Genomic DNA, 13,058 nt, shown 5'->3' with positions numbered 1-13,058 from the left:
AGGCGTGCTGCAGGATGACACTAGCGAGCCATAAGAAGGTCAAGTGTGTTCACTGGTCCTTCCTGTGAGGGCCTGCTCATCCTTCCTGACACTCAGCAGCTTAGAAATCCCAAGAAAAGTCTTTAAAGAAAGCCACAGGGAGGAAACAAAAGTGAGGGAGAGTAAAGCCAAGTTTGCCTTGAAATCTTTTATGTTTTCTCGTTATGTGTCATTGTCAGAACCAGTGGCTGGGAACATGTTTCTCATAGCCCGGGAGGGCACAACTTGTTTTTATTTGGCTTCAGAGGCATCCAGTTTGTGAAAGAGTCTATGGGAGTGTTGCAGAAATGTGTTTTCTCTGTGGAGCCAAAAGTTTGCAGACAAAATAGACCAAAAGACAAAGACCGTGGAAGTGTCTGACCCACCCCCATGGAGCCGACTTGCTTAGGAAACAGCAAATCCTTCTCATCCTGTGCAATTTTAGGAAGATCAGGAAGGTTGTACTGAGGAGGATTTCATGACTGAAGCTGATACAAAAAGAAAATAAATGAATAAAAGAAAATAATCACTGTCATCTGAGTACAGCACGAAAAATATCAACATGACCCTGATTTCATAACTCAAACCAGATGAAAAAAAAACAAAAAAAACCTTCACATCCAACCCCATACCAATTCCTCTGATTTCTTTCTTTCTTTCTTTCTGTCCTCCCTCCCTCTCTCTCTCTCTTTCTTTCTTTCTTTCTTTTTTTGTTTTCTTGAGACAGAGCCTTGCTCTGTCTCCCAGGCTGGAGTGCAGTGGCGCCATCTCAGCTCACTGCAACCTCCGCCTCCCGAGTTCAAGAATTCTCCTGCCTCCGCCTCCCAAGTAGCTGGGATTACAGGCACCCGCCACCATGCCCAGCTAATTTTTGTATGTTTAGTAGAGACAGGGTTTCGCCATATTGGCCAAGCTGGTCTCTAGTTCCTGACCTCAAGTGATCCACCCATGTCAGCCTCCCAAAGTGCTGGGATTACAGGTGTGAGCCATCGCACCTGGCCAATTCCTCTGATTTCTAATCAAGTTTTGTGGAGGTGGCATTAACAGAGTTCATGGAGGTGGAGGGGACTGTGACAGTGGAACCAGCTCCAAGGCACACAGCTGACAGGGGGGACAGTGGGGGTGATGGGCCCAGGCTCCAGAGTTAGGCAGGAAGGGAGCCAAGTCTGTATTTTTCCATGTATCATCTATGTGATTTTGGGAAAATTACCTACCTTCACAGACCTTCAGTTCCACATCTGTAAAATGGGGTTATAATTGCACGTCCTTCACAGAGTTAAACACACACGAAGTTCTAGAAGCAAAGAGGCACCAGAGAGCCTGACACGCTGAGGTGCCCACTGAATGTGAGCTCTGTGTTCACAGGGTAAGCTACAAAGTCCCAGTGGGGAGTGACCACGGAGACCCTGGGTCAAGGTGAGTGATGCTGGAGCCACTTGAGGTCTGTCACCAGGGAGGTACTGCACATTTTCCCTTTCAGGTAATATGCCCATCCACTTCTAGACACTTGTCCTACAGAAACAAGTGTGTGGAGACTTTTGTAGGAAGATGCAGCACTGTTTATAACAGTGACTGAGTGGGAACAATCTAAATGTCCATCCAAACGTCAATGTTAGATAAGCCATGGTGTGTTCATTCAATGGGATACTCTGCAGTGTTCAAAAGAACAAGTAAATCCATAAGTATGGCATGGAAGGGTGACTGGGTCCAAAAAGAAAAGTGTATACAAGTGTTAATAAGATGTCTGCATTTTTTTGGGGGGGGGGGACAAAGTCTTGCTCTATTGCTCAGAGGCTAGAGTGCAGTGACGCCATCACAGCTCACCACAGCCTCGACCTCCTAGGCTCAAGTGATCCTCCCACCTCAGCCCCTTGAGTGGCTGGGACCACAGGTGTGCACCACCATGCCCAGCTAATTAAAAAATTTTTTTTGTAGGGATGGAGTCTTGCTATGCTGCCCAGGCTGATCTCAAACTCCTGGGCTCAAGTGATCCGTCCACCTCAGCCTCCCAAATTGTTGGGATTACAGGTGTGAACCACTGTGCCCAGCCCAGATATTTGCAATTTTGTAGAAATAAGGGAGAAACAATAATGTGTTTAAGCTGAGTGTAGAAGCACATAGTGAGAAGAATGTTTATCAAACAGCTGGTGGTGAGTTTATGGGAAGAAGGTGGTATCCTAAGTAACATGGTCCTGTAATTGGTCCACATGGGGCACTTCGGGGAATGAAAGAGGCAGGCACTTTGCTAAAGCTGTGCAACGGGTACTGACCTGCAGCCACACAGATAATCTGGGAGACATCATAGGGGTCTTACCCTTTGGTTGTGGAGCACTCAGGACTCTTGCTTGTTAGTGGCAAATCCAAGTCAAATATGCTTGGTTTATATTCCCTCTCCCTGAGTCCAGCATTCACTGGGACTGTGAATAAGCTGGGACTGGACAAGGGAGGTGGGACCTTTTCTATGAGAACCTCAGAGATGAGAGCCAGCTCACGGGGGATGTAGCGTTGACCTAGTTGCTCTGGGAGGCAGGGAGAATAGATGCTGGGAAGGTCAAACACAGAGACATCTGCCTTGCAGTCCACTGCGTATCTGGATAGCATGGGAGTTTAGAAGGCTGAATGTTATGGGGAAATCCAGCTGGCAGAGGTGAGCACTGGGACGAAGGGGACCTTTTGTGAAGTCCCTGTGTGTGATGCCAGAGGCATCGAGGACTTGGGGAACCCTCCCTCTGCCCACTATGAGAAATGCAACAGCATTATGGAAGTGAGGAGAAGAAAGGGAGGAAGATGGGCCAGGGGTCTTGAAAGGATGTGTTTTTTCCCTGCACTGGGTGTGCGAAGGGCCAGCAGTGGGAATGTGTGAGAATGTGGTGCCCCGAGAGTTTGCTTTCCTTGATTGGAAGCAGCTGTGGGCCTTTGACTTTTAAGAGGGACAGAAAGTTTCGTGTCTTTATGGTGTGAGAGGTTATGCCCGACGATTTCCTGCCTCCTGGGCCCCACTGAATTGGAACCATTTTTCATCCCACTCAGACATCCAAGACTTACAGGGGTTCTAAGGAGGTCTCCAAATGCCCCTCTAAATCAATCTCCAGACATTTTTTCCCTGGGAGTGTTGGAATGATTCAATTACGGTGTGAGACTTTCATAGCCAGACCTCACAAGCTCCTTCCCTCTCTCCCCTCCCAGCAATTTGGGTCACTCATGATTCTGAGCAGAGAAACTATCTCTTGGAGATCTTTCATGATCTAATTCTCAGGAGCGCTGGTGTAAACAGGAGCCTCAGAGCAGGGTCCCAGAAGTTACTAGAATGATCATCAGCTTAGGAGACAATGATTCTGAACTCACCTGGACAGTTTTCTTACCCATCAGTTGGGAAAAACAATGGTAGCTGCCTTAGAAGGTTATTTTTTCTTTTTTTAGCAAATGTTTTTACTTAAATAAATTTTTCATTTTAAAGTCACTTTAGAGTTACAGAAAAGTTGCAAGGAAGTACAGGGAGTTCCTGTAAGCCTCTCACACAGGTTCCTCTCTTGCTGTATGTATGTCATCTTACATTTCTGTAGTGCGTCTGCCACAGCCGCAGAGCGAACAACGGCACATTGCTATTAACTGAACTCCATGGCTGATTCAAACTGCACTCGCTTTTTCCTAATGTCCTTCTCTGGTCCAGGGTCCCATCCAGGACACCACCTTACATTTAGTTGTCTCCTTAGTCCTCTTTGATCTGTGACAATTTTCTCAGACTTGTCTTGGTCTTGATGACATTGACAGTTTTTTGTTGTTGTTTGTTTGTTTGTTTTTTTGTTTGTTTTTTGAGGTGGAGTGTTGCTCTGTTGCCTGGGCTGGAGTTCAGTGGTGTGATCTCGGCTCACTGCAACTTCCACCTCCCGAGCTCAAGCTATTCTCCTGGCTCAGCCACCCGAGTAACTGGGATTACAGACACCTGCCACCACGCCTGGCTAATTTTTGTATTTTCAGTAGAGACAGGGTTTCTCCATGTTGGCCAGGCTTGTCTCGAACTCCTAACCTCAAATGATCTACCTGCCTTGGCCTCCCAAAGTGCTGGGATTACAGGTGTGAGCCACTGTGACCGGCTGACATTGACAGTTTTAAAAAGTATAGTCAGGTGTTTTGTGGAATGTCCCTCGATTTGGGTTTTTGCCAGATGCTTTCCTCATTTTAGACTGAGCCTATTGATTTTGGAGAGGAAGATGTCAGAGGGGAAGCGTGCTTCTCATTAGCCTATCAGAGGTCCAGGCTGTCAATGGTAATGTTGGCCTTGATCATATAGGACTATATTGAGAATTCAGTGACATCACCCATGTAAGGTGCTTAGGGCACATAGCAAACCCATGGTTAGACAAATGGGTTAATTGAGTAAGTGGCTATTGAGAATTTCGACTTTGTCAGGTAATGTTTCGGTTTCAGACAAAGAAGAATCAGACCTGATTCCTGTCCTCAAGGACCCTTCGGCCTGAGGTGTCGATGTATCCTTCATCTCCCATCCAGTGACCCTGATCCACTTTGCTTTGTTCAGCTGCTTTCTAGCAGTCACTTCCTGCTTGGAGTTACGGCTATAGCTGTTGGCAACTGGGGTGTGTAGAAAACCAGAAAGCGAAGAACAGTGGCAATTTCTGGCTGGAGATGAAAAGCCCAGTAAACAAAGGGACAGAGTCTTCCAGAGTGATGGCTCAGCTTGTGGCGGGGAAAGTGAACCACAAGAAGGGAATAGATTCTCAGAGAACAATGTGGCCCAGACATCCACTGTGGATCTTTTATGACCTTCTTATGTAATGTGGCACGATCCCTCCAAATGCCAATTTTTGGTTTTCTTGTATGGACAATGAAGACAGTGACATTTGACCGGCTTTTGTCAGAAAGTTCTACTCTATCTAAGTTGATGTCCAAGAACTTTGGGTACATATAGGTGCAAAGCCAAAGCCCCAACCCTCAAGAAGCTCATGGTCTCAGAATGTTGTAAGGCTCCAAAGGCCCAGTGCATGGCCGTGGAAGTCCCTCGGCCACTGAGTGGCTGGTTGTGCAGAACAAGGTGAAACTTCCTTCATCTTTTACAAGAAATAGGCGCTTTTTAAAGGACAAGCATCCAACCAAGCCAAACACATGGTCAGCGTGACTCCTCACAACTCCAATGCATCACGTCCTCATGATTTTCCACTGAAATCTCTTAGGAAACAGCTCAGCAATTTGCTTCAATACTGCAAACTTTATTTCAAAGAAATAAATGAAATAAATTTCATTTGAATTTATTTTCATTTGAAAAAAATAAATTTATTTATTTTCATTTGAAAAAAATAAATTTATTTTCATAAAAAAATAAATTTATTTATTTTCATTGAAAAAAATAAATTTATTTTCATTGAAAAAATAAATTTATTTTCATTTGAAAATAAATTTCAAAGAAATAAGATGGTTTCAAAGAAGGCATCTAAAAAGTTCCTGATTCTTGTTTTCTTGGGTTCTTTTGCTCCAATGAATGTCTGGTTGAACTCAAATGGTTTCTGTGGCTGAGGAAGAAGCAGTGATGTGTGTGTGCACATTGCCCTTTTCTCTTTTTAATTATTGGAACATATTTAGTCAAACCCTTCTGATCAGTAAAGAGCCCACAGCACATTTAGGGCTATAGGTGAACCATGGAGACTAGGGAAAACCAATTTTGTTTTGTTTTTTTTTTTACTTTTGAGGAAAAGAGGAAGATGCTACCTTAGTACTATGCTTGGCCTGATCTCTTAGGACTTATAGATGCTCCGAAGCTTACCAAATAGCCTCTCAGCACTGTGGTGCCCAGCAGGGCTGTATGCAACATCTCCAAGTGGCAACATATTGCACAGTGCATGTGTTCAAGCTTCAGAAGTTTTAAATGTATGCTGTTTATAAATTGCATTTATGTTAGCCACTATTTTCCATAGAAAAGTTCAAACCCCAGAGGAATATTAACCAGTCCTAGAGCAAATCTACAAGACAATAGAAAATCAGAGGGCTCTACTCTCTTTTTTCCTCCTCCTTCATTGATGAGAAACATAAGTTCTGCTTGGAGAAGGCAGATGGCCTCAACAGGATAACACACAGGAAAAAGTGCAAACCAGAGCTTTCGTTTGTAGATATGTTGGTGCATCTGAACAGAATCTGTGTGTGGAACCGGCTATCCTTAACTCATGAAAGGTTCCTGCCATGCGTATTAGTTACTAGGGCCAGTGGATTACCTATTCTGTCTGAGCTTATAAGTTTTGTTTTGCCCTTTGTAAGCCACAGTCTCCTCTGAGTATTATACACAGTGCTTAGCGTACAAAGGGTTGCTCGGGAGGGTTTCTTGTCTGACCCGCTGAATGCTCTAAAATGCACAGTCCACTGGACAAGCGTTTTCCAACCTTGGCACATTGACATCAGGGCCAGATCCTTCTTTATAGGGGCTGTCCTGTGTGTTGGGATGGTGAGCAGCATCCCTGGGCTCTACCGTTTAGATTGCAGCAGCCAGCAACACTCCCTCCATATTGGTTGTGACCATCAAAAATGTATGCAGACATTGGTAAGTGTTTCCTGGGGGTCAAATCACCCCCAGCAGAGCACCACTGATGTACATAAATCTACAGTATCTAATTTTGAAGAATTTATTGACCACCTTCTATAAAAAAAAGATTGGATTGGATGAGAACACCAAAACATAAAATAAGATGAAATGAAAGTCAAGATTTTGCTCCCCAAGCTACTTATGATTTAGAAGAGATTTGCCATCCTCAAATACTGAAGTGGAGCCCAGCCATGTGCATTACAGGGGCTTCTGGGAGATAAATTGGTTTCATTCATCCAAAGCCACCAGTCACCATTCACCCGCTTTTGTGTTTGGAGTTATTTCATTTCTTCTTGAATGCTTCCCATCTTGCTCAAATTTGCACCCTGTCTCTGTCCTTCTCTCTCTTCATAATGAAGGAGGTTGAAGTAGGTAGAAGTTTGCTCATCACCCTAATCGCACTTATTTATTTAGAACAGAAAAATCCTCTCGAGATGACAAATTTGCTTTCTGCCAAAGTTATGCAGCTGGCTGTTTATAACAGATCCTGTAATTAATTGGATTTTGTCACTAGAATGCATGCTTTTTTCCCTTTGCTTTGCAGGTGTGAAAATCTCAGAAATGGCCTTGTAAGGTTGTAGCTTCCAGACACATTAGCTAGAGGGGACAAGACCTTCATCACCTTCGTTTTTTAATTGGCTTTTGACATTGGACATAGTTTCTTAATGACACAACCATCTCCTCTTACACAGCTTTGAACGTTCATTATGCCACAGAATTGGTCTCAGCTTATTTCGGAATTATTGTTTCTCCAAGCTTACTTAGACAACCTCTGGCCTCCTTTTTGAGTTATGTAATTATTTTCTCATGCGGCCCATGCCTTGCTTCCCCAAGTGTCTAAGGCTACTGCTAACCATGAAATCTTATTCATAACTCTATTGTGAGACAGAACAAAGGCACCCAATCTACATAACCTCACCAGAGGTAAAAAGTAACTCTATCCTTACCCAGTCTTTCCCACAAGGCTTTTCTGTTTGCCAGAAGCGTCAGTGTTCTCGACTCCGTTGGGGAAATGTACCTATGGCAAAAAAACAAATCTAAAAATCGCATAACTGACTGCACTCGTTCTGTTTTGCTTGAAATTTTATTAATCCTGCTTTGTCCAGATTTTTTTTAATCTGTTGAGGTAAGTTTCCAATCATCTCTCCTCCCTCCTGCCTACCCTGAACACATACACTTTGGGGATAGGGAAGGAGGGCTGTGTCAGGAGGACATGCCAGGCAACAAGAGGAGGTGATCATTTATCCCTCGTGCCACATACAAAGACTGATTTTAAATTAATTAGCCAATGCAGGAAAACAACAACAACAAAATCCCCAGCAAGATCAATTGCTCAATATGCCATGTTTTTAGACTGATTTGATCAAATCAGTGGTTGGTCTGAGGTCCTGCCTAGGTGAACCCATGGAAACATACATTAGAAAATAGATGTTTCAAGGAAATCTAAGGGGCTGATACACAATAAATATTTAAGTTAAACCCAAACTGTGTAAATAGTCAATAATTTTGTTTCCTGTTGCTCACAGCTCCCTGGAATAGTTTACTATTTAATGTATCTGAACATCGAAAGAACCCCTTAACTTGAAATATTTTCCAAAAAGTCATTAAATAACATATTTCTTCCAAACACAACCCAAGCTGGAATGGAAACCCTCACGCATATACCTATTGGTTAATTAAGGTTAGGATTCCCTCAAGGAAAAAAAGAACTGGTCAAAAAGAGGTTGGTTCTGTCCAAAGACAGGGTAAGTTTAAACATTATAATTCAGGTGACCCCAAAGGAAAGGAGAGGACCTGCTAGAGGACTCTCAGTCAGAATTTGGCACAGATGTTTTTTCTTCTGCTGCAGGTGTGAAATGGAATGGTAGTATCCTCTCACTTTTGTGCAGAGACCATTCCACCCAGGACATCAGCCTCTGTGCATCTATTGAACCAACACAACCCAAGTTTGCAATGTTCCTCCCAGAGAAAGAAAGAGTTTAGTCTGTAACAAAATGGCGTAGTTTGATCCTTGGGGTCACAGCCCCACTGCAGCACCTCGGCTTCCCATTTGCGCAGAGAGGATGCTGGCAATCTGATACAGGACTTAAATGCAAAACGAATGCCACATTGGGGTTTGTGCCCTCCCATTTCATAATCACATGACCTTTATTTCTTTCTTTTCTGCTGACAATTTTTTCTAAGAGATTTGGAGCATCTCTTGTGCTTGAAACATTTATGACCTTTAAAACTCCTGCCTCCATTCTCCCTAAGACTGCCTTCAGAAAAGCTACAGCTGATCCCAGCATATGACTCACACAGCATCTACTGGTCACATTCCAAGTGCCTCGCTCTGTCCTGGGCATCAAGTGGCAAAATGAGCAAAGATCGAATATCAGGAGGCCCTATCCAGGGTCACACGCTTGGCCGCACTTCCCCTTTCAAGAGCTGGTGGGAGAAAGATTTTGAGCAGGGTCACTGGAGACAGTTATGCTCTGTAGGGGAGCAAAGAGAAGGAAGAAATGCTTTGCCTTAATGACTTTTTCAAAGACTCAGGATTTCCCTGGAGGCCTTTCTGGCTTTGAACTAAAGGGCTCTGAAAAATCAGCTTGCTTGGCTATGTTGCTCTTGGTAACTTTTCTTGGGGAAGACAGGAAGCTTCCCCCCTACGCTTTTTTAAAGAAAAGTATTTTTTTAATTGTGGAAGCCAGGTGGGAAGCCAGCCTCCTGAGTAGCTGGGATTACAGGGATGCACCACCACACCCAGCTAATTTTTTATATTTTTGGTAAAGACGGGGGTTTCACTATGTTGGCCAGACTGTTCTCGAACTCCTGACCTTGTGATCCACCCATTTCGGCCTCCCAAAGTGCTGGGATTACAGGCAGGAGCCACCATGCTCGGCTGTCATTATTCTATTTTTAGTCTTCTGAGGAGCTGCCATACTGTTTTTCACAGCAGCTGTACCATTTGCATTTTCACCAGTGGTGCTCAAGTGTTCCGATTTCTCCATATCCTCACCAAAACTGGTTTACTTTGTTTTATTTTGATAATAGCCATCCTAATGGGTGTGAAGTGGTATCTCATTGTAGTTTTGATCTGTTTTTCCCTAATGAGGAGTGATGTTGAGCATCTTGTCCTGTGCTTATTGGCCATTAGTACATATTCTTTGGAGAAAAGTCTATTCAAATCCTTTGCCATATTTTAATTGAGTTTGCTTTTTTGTTGTTGCATTTTGATTTTTTACATATTCTGGATATTAATCCCTTAAGAGATAAGCAATTTGCAAATACTTTCTTCCATACTGTGGGCTGCCTTATTACTCTGTTGATGGGTCCTTTGATGCACAAGTTTTTATTTTTAATGAAGTCCAATTTGCCTATTTTTTCTTTTGTTGCCCGTACCTTTGGTGTCAATAAATCATTGCTAAATCCTTTGTCATGGATTTAGCATGGAAAAAGCTTTCCCCATATGTTGTCTTCTAAGAGTTTCAGAATTGTAGCTCCTACATTTAGGTCTCTGATCAATTTTGAGCTAATTTTTGTGTGTGGTGTTAGCTAAGGGTCCAATTTTACTCTTTTGCATGTGGATACCCTGTTTTTCCAGGACCATTTGTTGAAAAGATTGTCTTTTCCTCTGTTGAATGGGTTGGCATCCTTGTTGAAAATCATTTTCACATATATTTGATGGTTTATTCTTGGGCATGCCATCAGGAACTTTTACAGTATTCATGCCTTCTTTCTTTGAATTTGCCATATTTTTTGTTATCCATGTTCTCTGTGCCTATCTCACTGTTCCACCAGATTACAAACTTCTTGAGAATGGTGTCTAGATTGTTTTCACTAGTTTGTGTGTTGCCATTGCCTAGTGGCTTTATTTATTTACTGGGGCTAATATGATCAATGTAGTCAGACAGGCTATATTGGCATAAATGACCTGGCAAGCGGGTTTGCACTGATCCCCGTTTGAAGCTTACCCACCCTGAGCATGCTGTAGGATGATTATGAGTATTCTAATGATTTTGCTCTACCAGCCTCCTTCTCTAGCCAGTGAGCATCTTGGCAGTGGCTGGCCCATTGCTGACTTCTTAATAAGTGTTTTGAGCAAACAGATAAGCCTGTGGATAAATAGCTGTTGAGAATATGGAGTAGCCACTGGAGTCTGCTACCCTCATTGCGGGAGCATGGCCCAGAGGGGTTGAATCACAGGTGGATTCTCCTTTTCAGTCCCCTTTTCTGGGTCTTCTTTCTCTTTCTGGATCTGAATTTTGGATCAGCTCACATCTCAGCCTCAGATCTCTTCTCCATCCACATTGATTTCCAGGCTAAGTTTATCCTGAAGCTTTAAATGCAATCCATTTGCTGACAACTGCTGAGTCCAAATCTCTAGACCCACCCTCTCCCTTGTAAGAACTAGTGAAGCCACTGAGCCCTTCTGAGCCAGAGTTTCCTCATCTGTAAACGGGGGATACTATGATCTTGCTTGCCGCTGTGTATTATAGATACTGTGTGCCAATGCTGGGCACCTAGGAAGTGATCAGCATTATTTCAGTTTATCTTATTAAGAGTCAGCTGTAGGAAGCCCCTAAAGACTACTTATATTTTCAGATATTCCACAATAAAGAACATTTGGAAAAAATTAAAACAAGAGTTAAAATGTGGAAATCTGCATGCATGACAGGCAGCTCAAAGCCACCCTAGACTCCTCAAAGTGTGGAGGGTGTATACTGTGTGTACTTTTCCATGTTAATCTGTTTTCCCAAAGGGTTTTGTTTTGTTTTGTTTTGAGGTAGAGTTTCACTCTTGTTGCCCAGGCTGGAGTGCAATGGCACGATCTTGGCTCACCACAGCCTCTGCCTCCCAGGTTCAAGCGATTCTCCTGCCTCAGCCTCCCAAGTACCTGGGATTACAGGCATGTGCCACCACACACGGCTAATTTTTGTATTTTTAGTAGAGATGGGGTTTCTCCATGTTGGTCAGGCTGGTCTTGAACTCCTGACCTCAGGTGATCCACCTGCCTCAACCTCCCAAAGTGCTGGGATTACAGGTATGAGCCACTGTGCCCAGCCCTCCCAAAGGGTTTTTGTTTGTCAGTTCCTTTTGTCTTCAACCAGTTGAGAGCAGCAATATCAACAGAGGCCAGGGTGATTTCAAACTGAAAATGACTGTGGTATTGAGATGTAGGCCTGGTGATCCTGCAGGACAAGAGAGCCCCCAAATTGGGGCTTAGCCCTGGAGGGTTCTTGGCTTAGTCCAGGAAGGACTTTAAGGGTGAGCCAGTGGTGTTCAACAGCAGCTTTGATTGAAGGGGCCATGCACAGCAGCAGCAGAGGGACCGCACCTTGCAGAGCAGGGCTCCCCCATAGGCCATGAGCTTAGAGCAGCAGCTCAGAGTTCTGTAGTCATAGTTATACTCACTTTTAATTACATGCAAATTAGGGGGTAGATTATGTAGAAATTTCTAGGAAAGGGTGGCAACTTCTAGATCATTGGGTTGCTGTCACTGAAAGGGCGATAACTTTCAGGTGTTGCCAAGGCAATGGTAAACTGACATGGCACATTGCTGGGCATGTCTTATGGAAAACAGCTTCTACCCTGTCCCTGTTTTAGTTAGTTCTCAATTTGGTCTGGTGTCCAAGCCCCACCTCCACAGTTGAGTCCCATTTCCTACCTCAGTGAAAATGAGTGGGTTATGTAACCAATGCCCAGAGTCCATTTGCTGGGCTGGTGGTAGTGGGTTGGGGTGGCCCAGTCAAGAAAAGTGTGTCTAAAGAATGAAGGTGGGGTGGGGCAGAGGGCCCAGCAGCTGGAGGGAGGCCCTCTCAGCATGCTGTGTTATGCGGGAAGGCCTCCAAGAATAACTCTTTTCCTCTTTTTATCCCCAGAACTCTTCTATGGGAAATGTGCTTTGAGTTTGAAGTAGAGATGAAGGTTGGAATAAAAGGGAGAAACTATTTGAGCACTAAAGGAAAGGCTTTTGAGATATGACCTTATCTTGCATGTAGGGTCTGTCTCCTCTCTAGCTGCAAGGACTACAGGGTATGAAGAATTCCCTTCACTCACACAGAACTTCTTACATTTCAAAGCACTTCCACATATTTCCCTCTTACCAAGTTGCCCACCAAAATCCTCGAAGGCATTTTGATTCCTTTTCATCACTCTTCTCCTGCCTCCAAACTTCAATTTGTTGCAAAATCCAGTTGATTCTGCCCCCAAAATATTTTCTGAATCTTAGCTGACCACAATGCTTTATTCCCTATCACTGTAACCCCAGGTTAAGCCATCTCCTATTGGCCTACACAAGTATCCCATCTGGTTTCCTGGCTTTTATCCTTGATCAATATAGCCCATTCTCTATATACAGCTAGAGGGCCCAGAGGGCAGAGCTGAGAGTCACAGTGGGTGGAGCCTGGGTCTAGAGGATGGAGCTAAGAACCAAAGAGGCAGAACCTGACCTAGACAAGGGAGCGGAAAACCA

Source organism: Colobus angolensis, unplaced genomic scaffold (genome assembly GCF_000951035.1).
Source record: "Colobus angolensis palliatus isolate OR3802 unplaced genomic scaffold, Cang.pa_1.0 Scaffold136, whole genome shotgun sequence".
In the NCBI taxonomy this organism is placed as follows: domain Eukaryota; kingdom Metazoa; phylum Chordata; class Mammalia; order Primates; family Cercopithecidae; genus Colobus; species Colobus angolensis.
Note: the sequence above shows the minus strand (reverse complement) of the source record.